The following is a 10,000-nucleotide window of genomic DNA, read 5'->3' as shown; positions in this document are numbered from 1 at the left end:
ATAAAATGGGACCATTTTCAAGTTTTAGCAAGTCGTAGCTCTGATTTGCATTGTAAAATAAAGGAAACTTTATTATTAATACGTGACCTTAAACTAGCGTTAAACGAAAACGTTGGCAGTGAGAAACTGTCAGTTTTCAGTGCTCTCTATTTATCTTACTATTTTTATCTTATTCTCTCTAGTTACCAAACTTCTTAATTTTATACATATCATATTTGAATTTGTTCAACCGTCACTTCTAAAGATGTATGTTGTAGCATTGCCTGATTTCATACGGTGGGAGCCTGGCACTAGCTATCGGTTTTGCCGGACGGAAGTGAAAAAAAGATGCCGGAAATATGAAAGAAGACTAGCTCAAAATGGTTTTAAATGACGATTGTCTTGAATCGCTCAACACAAAAAACTTGGGAGAACTTTGTAATAGTCTCCGGGACTAAAAGTGAACTGATGGTTACAAAAATTATTACTATTTAAAGATGACCCGGCTTCGCTCGACAATCTCTGTCAAGAAGAGCTTTAAGGCGACAGCCCTTTCGAGATAGGAGATCCCACTACCAACAGCTGGATGGAAATGCAATACTTCCCTCCTTTCCCAAGATTTCAAAAGACGCTATCACGGGAAATCAGTCTAATAGACGATAGGGAATGATAGGACAATTTGCGAAGCTCATCGAATGTTTTCTTCAAGACGAATGAAAACCAACAAGGTTTTCAAAGATGGTAGACAGTTATTTATCAAAAATTTGGTTTTATCAACGAAGTTGATAATGTAAATTGGCCACCGTACAGAGATTCTAAAAGCTGACGTTTCGAGCGTTAGCCCTTCGTCAGAGCGAATCCGAAGGGCTAACGCTCGAAACGTCAGCTTTTAGAATCTCTGTACGGTGGCCAATTTACATTATCAACTCCGTTGATAAAACCAAATTTTTGTATTCTACTTCCCCACCGACGCAGCACCACAGTTTCTTTAGAAACTACCCCTTCATTCATTAGTTATTTATCAAGTCAAGCATATTAAAGAATTTTTGTAATGAAGTCATACGAACTGCCACTGTCTTGTTCATCGACAATGTTCCTGAGAAAGGTTTTTGCGAATGTGCTGTCGGAAAGTGTGGTCTCTGTTATACTTTTACAGTCAGTTGGAACACTTCATAACACATAAAAGGCTGCTTTTGTCTTTAACCTGTACACAGAAGCCGCTCAAAAGTGGCATCGACCAAATTAAAGGAAAAGGAAAGAGGCCAAAGGTAACTTGAAGGCTGCTGCTCATATCAGCAAATATTTTAAGCCTGGTTTTCACTATCGATGCAAGCATAAGCACAAGAAGCATACACAAACTCGGTAGCTTGTTGCTTATTAGAGCCTCTTGTTAGAACAATAGACACTAATTAACAACAAGTAAACGCGCCTGCGTGTGTTGCTTGTGATTATGCTTGCGTCGCTAGTGAAAACCATGCCTTAGAAATGCAAAATCAGCAAGACATGTGGATCAAGGAAAAAAGCTGTAGTTTGAGATTTAAGGACGATCGCGCTAATTGTTTGTGCGCAACGTTACTGCGCAGGTAACGCGACTGTAATATGTCACGCATTACTTTGAGTATTAGTGAAATTGAGGTTTTAAAACCTTTGCAAAAACCGTGGACGATAAGTTTTGCACAGCGCTGGATCAGAGAAGATCGTGATCAGTCAAAATTGATGAAAGTCAAGTAGGCAACTGCACGACTGATATTGGCGTTGTTTTATCCGTCCCGAGTGCACTAGTCTACTTGACTTTCATAAATATTTTTCAAGCATTAGTTAAAATAACATGACGACAAGAACGCCGGGGAAATATTCCAGGCCGACAAAAGAATGGCGCATTTATTTCCGAATCATCATGAAACGTTAAAAAGAAGTGAGCGGGAGGATGGAAAAGCTCTGGAAAAGGTACCTGATCGAGTAGTGGCTGAAAGTTTGGAAAACTCGTGGACGAACCGTTGCGTAAATTTAATGGAGCTGTTTTTTTTTTTTAATGTTTTTATTACCCTACGAACTTAAGTTTCAAAATGAATGCATGTTTTTGAAGTTCTTTTCCTTTACTTTCGTGAAAATAGAGCAGTATTTTCGTCCTAATCCTCGTCCGCTTGAATAGTGCGGACCTGTGTGGAAACAACCAGAGATTAAATTTCACAAAAACCACGCTCCAGAAGATGAGCATGACGGCAATGGATAGATATTATACAAAACACTAACCAAATGAAGATGATGCCTGCTTAAAACTTCTTTGGGTTCCAGTCCTTCCCCGACAGGTCACGCAAAAACGTGACAAACGAAATTTTCCGAGAGCTTTGCAAAATCACCTCGATTTTACTCGTTTAGATCATCGGTGACCCCTATTTTTTTTAATCATGAATCACTTACTTTATTTAATATCTACAAAATATGATGAAATGAAAAAATCCCCACCGTAAGAAGTTCTCTTTTTTTAACATTTTCTTTACTCGTGCCATCGAATTCCGGTAGTGGATGCAACGGATAGAGCGGGTTGGGTAGGCCATGGCCTACCCTATGGCCTACTCTATGGCCTACCGGTGGTAAAATTAAGAAAAAAAAAACGTAGAGCATTGCCGCAAATCTTTCAACGTTAAAAGGTTAGCTTACATGAAGTAATCGGCGATCACAACAATAATCGAAAGCTAACCTTTTTAAAATGGGTGCTTAGACTTAAATACTGTTTAACAATGCCGTTTAAAATGGGTGTTGAGGCTTAAGTAAGAACTATTTGAGATGCTGCTTACACCCGGATCAACAGTACTCATTCGAAATAGTATTTTTAGGGTACTCCATTTGGGTAGTCCATAGGGTACTCCATGGAGTAGGGCTCTGCGTTTTGTCCTCTCCCCCAAAAATATGCAAATAAGCTACAACCAATCACTGCTCAGTGTTCCCACGATATTTTGTGCATTTGATTAAGTAGATTCCAGGAAAGAGAAAGTACTCCAACTTTCCAGAATTATCGCTGCAGCGAAATAGCAAGGAATTCGACAATATCAGTTTTCCATTTGAAAAGCGTGTAAGAATTAACAATTATGCCCAGACCAAGAGATCAATGACACTATGGATGTCCCAAGCGATGGAAACGAAAAATCTTTTAGTATTTCAAAGCTTCAAACGAAATTTGTTTAATATCGTAGACACTACCGGCGGGAGTAGACTTACTAAATTATTTCACACTCGTTAAAACAGAAATATGTATCATTTTACATACCTCACGTGCGAGCCGTCCGCGGACATCTTCCGCGTGAGAAAAGCGGGGTTTCAAAATGCAACCCACTCCACAACGACCGCTGGTTTTCCTTTCTGTCAAGCAATGGTCGGACTAGTCGTGATGATGATTGCCCAAAGTTGAGTTTATCCGGCATTCTGCTCCTCGATTCCTTGTTCTATCAGTAGGTTAATACTGATCAAACCGCGGCCGCCAAAACAGCAGAAGAAAGTCGTTGGTGAGACAGTCCTAACGTTGAAAGATTTGCGGTAGGCCATAGGGTAGGCCATGGCCTACACCATGGCCTACCATGGCCTAGGCCATGGTCTACCCAACGTTTTGTCTACACCCGGCTAGAGCTTACGAAAACGCTCGTCGAGGATGAGCTCTACTGTTTACGACATCCCTAGCGACATGCAATTGTCTAAAATCCCATTCCTAAAAACCTATGCACGGAAACCTTCACTCTAACAGTTTATTTTTATGATTTTCGATAGATTAGCAGATGAGACTACATCTCGCTATTATGACCGATTTCTCGAAATTAAGGCATTTTTCCAATGCCATTTTCTCCGAAACAAAGACGGTGACCTCCATATTTTTTTTTCATTTTAAGAGTAAGTACTTTATGACCTAACTCTAGGCGAGAAATAAAGAAAACCTCACCGTAGGAAGATTTTGGCGCGAACGTCCTTAAGTGATGAAAACGTACAGTGACTGACTGAAACAAGATATTTCACCCATGAGCTCTCAAGTGGTAGTGCAGAATCAATTTATCAAATCTGAATTTTCTTAAAACTCTAGAGAAATACAAAAAAAAAGTCACTGAGGATTTTATTACCATTTGTCCTACAAAAATGCTTATCTGAACAGAGAACAAAACGAACATGACTTCACAAAACTAAATCCCCCAGCTAGAACAAAACTCCAAAACACCTTCTGAGGTTGAGGATACCTGACACTCCTCAATGATAGCCAATCATCCTAAAAACTTCAACCAAGAGAATTGCACACTGGGACAGCCTACTTAAGAATGTCAAGAGCAACAACAATAACAACCACAACAACAAGAGCAAACATTTTGTGCACATAAAACTCAAGAGTTGTTAAGATGAGTCAGACTAACTAGGTTTTCAGGGAAACAAAGAGTTTGATTCATCATGGTTTTATATAAATTCTAAACAACGTTGATGAAAGTAATATAAATTTAAACCATGCAAAGCAACACAGAAACTTTAAAAGAGGAAACTACTATGAAAAAAAAAAAAGGGGGGGGGGGGGTAGGCGGTGCGGTCTGTCCCCAGGGTGGGGATTTTGACCGTACGGCATATCCCCGGGTGGGGAATTTGACATGGCCACCATCTTGGATAATGAAGAGGGCCTGGAAATCAACCTTGTTCACAAAGCTTTTCCCTCCCCAGGTAGTGCGGGAAAGGCCCTGGGAACGAGGTTGCCTAAAAACAACTCCACCACCTTGGAAAATACCCGGAAGGCGTTCAAATGAACTTCCCACATTTGTGAGAGGTGACTGAATGAAAGGTGAGTGGTACATACATTGTACTCTTATTGTGTGCAGCAAGGTCTAAAGAGTATTATTTTGGCCACTTTTACTCGCCCCAAGCGTGGGGCTTTTGATACTTTTGACCAATTATGTTGTCCCGGGGGTGGGGAATTTGACTCACTTTTTCAGAAAATGTCAAAATCCCCACCCCTTGCGACCCCCCTCCCCCCTCCCTTTTAAACTTTTTTCCTTTAAAAGAACTGTCAAACTATGTAATTCATTCCCATATCGACATTGACTTAATCAAAAGTCTTTACTTTTGAACCGTAAAGGCTAAATATTATTAATGGATTATTAATAACAGGGGCGTGGATAGGATTTTTCATTGAAGGTCCCTGAATGAGCACCATAAGGGACAAGTGTCAGGGAGGGATAGGGGACAAGTCACCCCATACCCCTCCCCCGCACATGCAAATGCTTTACTGGATATTTTCATGAAGAAAATTACTGAAAAAAATTTAATTTCAACAAAGTTTTCCACAATCAGTTTCTTTGAAATTACAAATCAGAAAGACACATCAATAACATGAAAAGAACAATACATGTAATTTGGTTTTAACTGGTACATGTATGTGCATAATGAAAGCGTAGCAATGTCCAACGAAAGCTTCAAATTTGAATTTAAAAGTGTTCTAACATTCAATTTATAAATGTCACTGAGATGATTCCATCCTCCATCAGTTTCAAATTAGCACGAGAAAGCCCACAAACCAACTGAAGTTCAAGGCTCCTCAAATTTCATATGGTTTTGGTAATGTTCAAGAAGAACAGGCTCGCTGTTCAACTCCTCCTGGCAAATCCAACAACTATGCTTTTCATGGTGGTTTAAACTACGCTCTTTTATCGACTCACCAGTATGGGTTTTTTCATGTCTCCTTAGATAAAATGCTCGACCAAAACACTTGCCACACTGTTTACATTTCAATTTGTGAGGCTTTTCTCCAGTATGGGTTTTCTTATGTGTTCTCAGAGTTCCTTTCTGTATAAAACACTTGCCACACTGTTTGCACTCATAAGGCTTTTCTCCAGTGTGGATTCTTTCATGTTTTCTTAGAGATCCTGCTTCACTAAAACACTTGCCACATTGTTTACATTTGTGAGGCTTTTCTCCAGTATGGCTTTTCTCATGTGTTCTCAGATTTCCTTTCTGTATAAAACACTTGGCACACTGTTTGCACTCATAAGGCTTTTCTCCAGTGTGGATTCTTCCATGTTTTCTTAGAGATCCTGCTCCACTAAAACACTTGCCACACTGTTTGCACTCGTAACGCTTTTCTCCAGTGTGGATTCCTTCATGTCTTTTTAGAGATCCTGCTTCACTAAAACACTTGCCACACTGTTTGCATTCATAAGGCTTTTCTCCAGTATGTGTTCTTTCATGAATTCTTAAATGTTCTCCTCGACTGAAACACTTGCCACAATCTTTGCATTTATATGGCCTTTCTCCTGTATGGATTCTACTTGATTTTATGGCCTCACTAAGGCACTTGTCATCCAGTTTGAGACGGGGAATCCAAGCGAGTCGCAAAGCTATTAATCAATGTCAGTCTTGTTTAAACTACCTCTAATCCTTATAAAGCCCGTCGCTTTTGATAGTATCACTTTTCTTGTTGAAAAGAAAGACAAGGGTCTTCTTTCTTATTTTAATTACAATGTCCCTAGGGACATGCACAGGTGTTCGAAGCGGAATAAACAATCTTCGATAGTCCCAGAGATCAACACCTTACCAAACTCTACACTGTCACTGGCAGAACATTCCACGGTATTTTCTGACATCACTCTACGCAAGGAGGCCTCAAAAATGCAATACGACAAGCGACTAATTATGTTCCAATACAAAATCATTCACCATATCTTATTTACTAACTCATTATTGTATAAACTGGAAAAAGTTTCGTCTCCGCACTGTCCATTCTGCCCCGCAATACATCAAACTGTTACACACCTGTTTGTTGAATGTGCGCAAGCGTCAATCTTTTGGTCTGAATTTCAAAATTGGATTTTGCAATTATGCAACCTTCAGTTAGATCTGTTCCCCCAAGAAGTGATATATGGAATTATTCGCCAATTGAGTCCACCATGTTTAGCTCTCAATCATCTCATAATACTCGGAAAGTATTTTCTTTATGTTAATGCACTAAATAACGATAAATCATCTCTTATTGATTTCAAAAGATTAGTGCAGGATAAGATAGAATTAGAAAAATACATTGCAGTTACCTCGGGACAACAAAAACTTTTCCTTTCTAAATGGCAGAACTTTACACACATTCTTGTTGATTGTACATAAGAGTGTTTTCCGTCAATGTACCCTATTTTAATTTTGGTTGTATTCAGTAACCTTTGCAGTTTTTGTATTGTATACTGTGCAATATTATAGGCATTGTAAGTACTTGCAACTTTTGTTTTGTATTTTATTTTTTCTTTCTACTTCGCATTGCTTTTTATGGTGTAAATTAATACTGTTTGGAAAGTACTGTAGTCATTGTACTGTTAGTATTGTAAGTATAGTAACTTTTGTTAATAAATGTTGTGTATTGCACGCTTACACCAAGCCTCGTCCGTTGCAACGTAAATCACCATGGATTTAAGGTAAGGTCGTCACCAGCCCATTGCAATGCACCTACGCCATAAACACCAGCAAGCGCGTACTCCGTCCAAACGGGGCCCAATTGCAACCAGCTGCACATCCGCGAACCATCCCTCAATGCTCTCATTCACGTCCGTCTGCGCAGTTCCTTCCTTCGAACAGGGTGCAAAATTAAAATGGAAAATGCACTTTTCAACTGGAAACTGAGAATGTTTTTTTCGCTCTGAGAACTGTTCCAATCCTTGGCCAATCACGTAGCTGGAAAGCCAATTCGATCTCAAACTAGAAACCGTTCTCAGTATCCACCAATGAGAACTGGCGTATTTTCAATTAAAAACAACATGTCTGGCTAGCATCTGTCGTGAATCACGGGTAAGCAATTATCCTCAAAATGTTTGTTTGTCATCATCTATTAAGCACGCATGAATGAGTTTAGACAATGGTTTGTCAGCTCAAGTAACAAGACTCTTCCCGACCCCGATCACCGAGAGACAGGACCACACCCCCCCTTCCCCCAAACTGAATGCACCACCCTGCCACCCCTCCCAGAGGTTGCACAAAATCACTAAGAAACGCAGACTAACGGGCACCGAAACTCATCTCCTCTGAGCACAAAGACTCCTGGCGTGCTACAAACCTCCAGATCGGGAAGGCAGTTCCGACCGCGATAGAAATTTAATGATTTCCAACTCTACTAGAATACAGCACATTGAAGTACTGTATTCGCAAATGAACATTTGAAAAGAAACTATTCGCTTTTGGAAAATGAACAATATCTTGTATTGTCGTTCGTGTTGTTTCTCATTTTTTTGATACATAACATTTGGGCGATGAAGTAACTGTCTATTCCTCTCCACCCTCACACTGAAAATTTCATTCCTGTGAATATCGTCTGGATACAATGATAAAAGTACTGGATAACAACAACATTAATGTAACAAACCGTGTAATAAAAGTGTAATAAAACAATTTCTGCTGTCTTTTCTTACTCAGACCTTAAGTTGCCGTATGTATAAATAACATCATGTAAACTCGAAAGTGAAATTCGAAGAACACAGATGCATGAGGAGTTAAAAACAATTAAGGAAACTGCACGAATGCAAAACAAGTTTTAATCATTTCGGGTCACTTAGTATGTAGTGTTGTTATTCCACTAACAAGAGGCAGAGACTGAATGCCGTTAGTTGATCCTCGTCAGTAGAAAGACTCAAGGGAGTATTTTCAAGTAGATTGCCCTCCATATTCTGTGCAGCAACTATAAACTCGCAGAATCACACAAAACTAGTTTGGAGATCGTAACTACCTATAGAAGAAAAGTGCAAGTAGTTTCAACTGGTCCATACATAGCTTTTACAATCCAAATTGAACCTCTAACAATCAGTGTGAGTGATGCAAGGGTAGCAATGTCCAACGAAAGCTTCAAAGTTGAGGTCTGAGCACCGAGCATTCAAGCCCTCCATTTATACATTTCATTGAGATAATTCCATCCTTGATCAATTTGAAATTAGGTTGGAATATTTCAAACTAAAAGCCACCAAACCAATTCAGATCGAAGGTTCCTCGAACTTCATATGATTTTGGTAATGTTCAAGAAGAACAGGCTCGCTGCTCAACTCCTCCTGGCAAATCCAACAAGTATGCTTTTCATCCTGGTTTAAACTACGCTCTTTCATCGACTCTCCAGTGTGGGTTTTTTCATGTCTCCTCAGAGAAATTGCTTGGCCAAAACACTTGCCACACTGTTTGCACTCATAAGGCTTTTCTCCAGTGTGAATTTTTCCATGCCTTTTTAAATGTCCTACATTTCTAAAACACTTGCCACACTGTTTGCACTCATAAGGCTTTTCTCCAGTATGTGTTCTTTCATGAATCCTTCAATTTTGTGCTTGACTGAAACACTTTCCACACTGTTTGCACTCATAAGGCTTTTCTCCGGTATGTGTTCTTTCATGAATCCTTAAAGTTTGTCCTTGACTGAAACACCTGCCACACTGTTTGCACTCATAAGGCTTTTCTCCAGTGTGAATTCTTTCATGCCCTTTTAGATGTCCTACATTTCCAAAACACTTGCCACACTGTTTGCACTCATAAGGATTTTCTCCAGTATGAGTCCTTTCGTGTCTCCTTAGATTTCCTCCAACACTGAAACACTTACCACACTGTTTACATTCATAAGGCTTTTCTCCAGTGTGGGTTCTTTCATGTACCCTTAGATCTCCTGCACGTCTAAACCACTTGCCACACTGTTTGCATTTAAAAGGCTTTTCTCCAGTATGTATTCTTTCATGAATCCTTAAACTTTGTCCTCGACTGAAACACTTTCCACACTGTTTGCATTCATAAGGCTTTTCTCCAGTGTGGATTGTCTTATGTCTTTTTAGAGATCCTGCTTTACTAAACCGTTTCCCACTCTGTTCACATTCATAAGGCTTTTTTCCACTATGATTTCTTTTATGTCCACGTGATTTCTTAGATTCATCAATGCACTTGTCATCTTGCTTGTATTTACTAGGCCTCTCTCCAGTATGGTCCCTTTGGTGTCTTGTTACATTGTTTTGTTCCCAACCACAACTCCTCCCTTCTGTGTACCGGGAATTCTTGTTGA

At 39.6% G+C, this 10,000-nt stretch overlaps 1 protein-coding gene and 1 pseudogene across 1 annotated transcript in view; one reads left to right on the top strand and one right to left on the bottom strand.

The window, feature by feature from the left end:
- LOC138038315 (striated muscle preferentially expressed protein kinase-like) overlaps positions 1–10,000 on the top strand; it is a 390,347-nt gene that overhangs the window by 343,381 nt on the left and 36,966 nt on the right. The window lies entirely within an intron of this gene.
- Positions 5,527–10,000, bottom strand: part of LOC138014159 (zinc finger protein 721-like) — a 49,223-nt pseudogene continuing 44,749 nt past the window's right edge.

Source organism: Montipora capricornis, chromosome 1, assembly GCF_036669925.1.
Source record: "Montipora capricornis isolate CH-2021 chromosome 1, ASM3666992v2, whole genome shotgun sequence".
NCBI lineage: Eukaryota > Metazoa > Cnidaria > Anthozoa > Scleractinia > Acroporidae > Montipora > Montipora capricornis.
The sequence above is the reverse complement of the archived record's forward strand: the minus strand, read 5'-3'. Positions and strand labels throughout refer to the sequence as shown.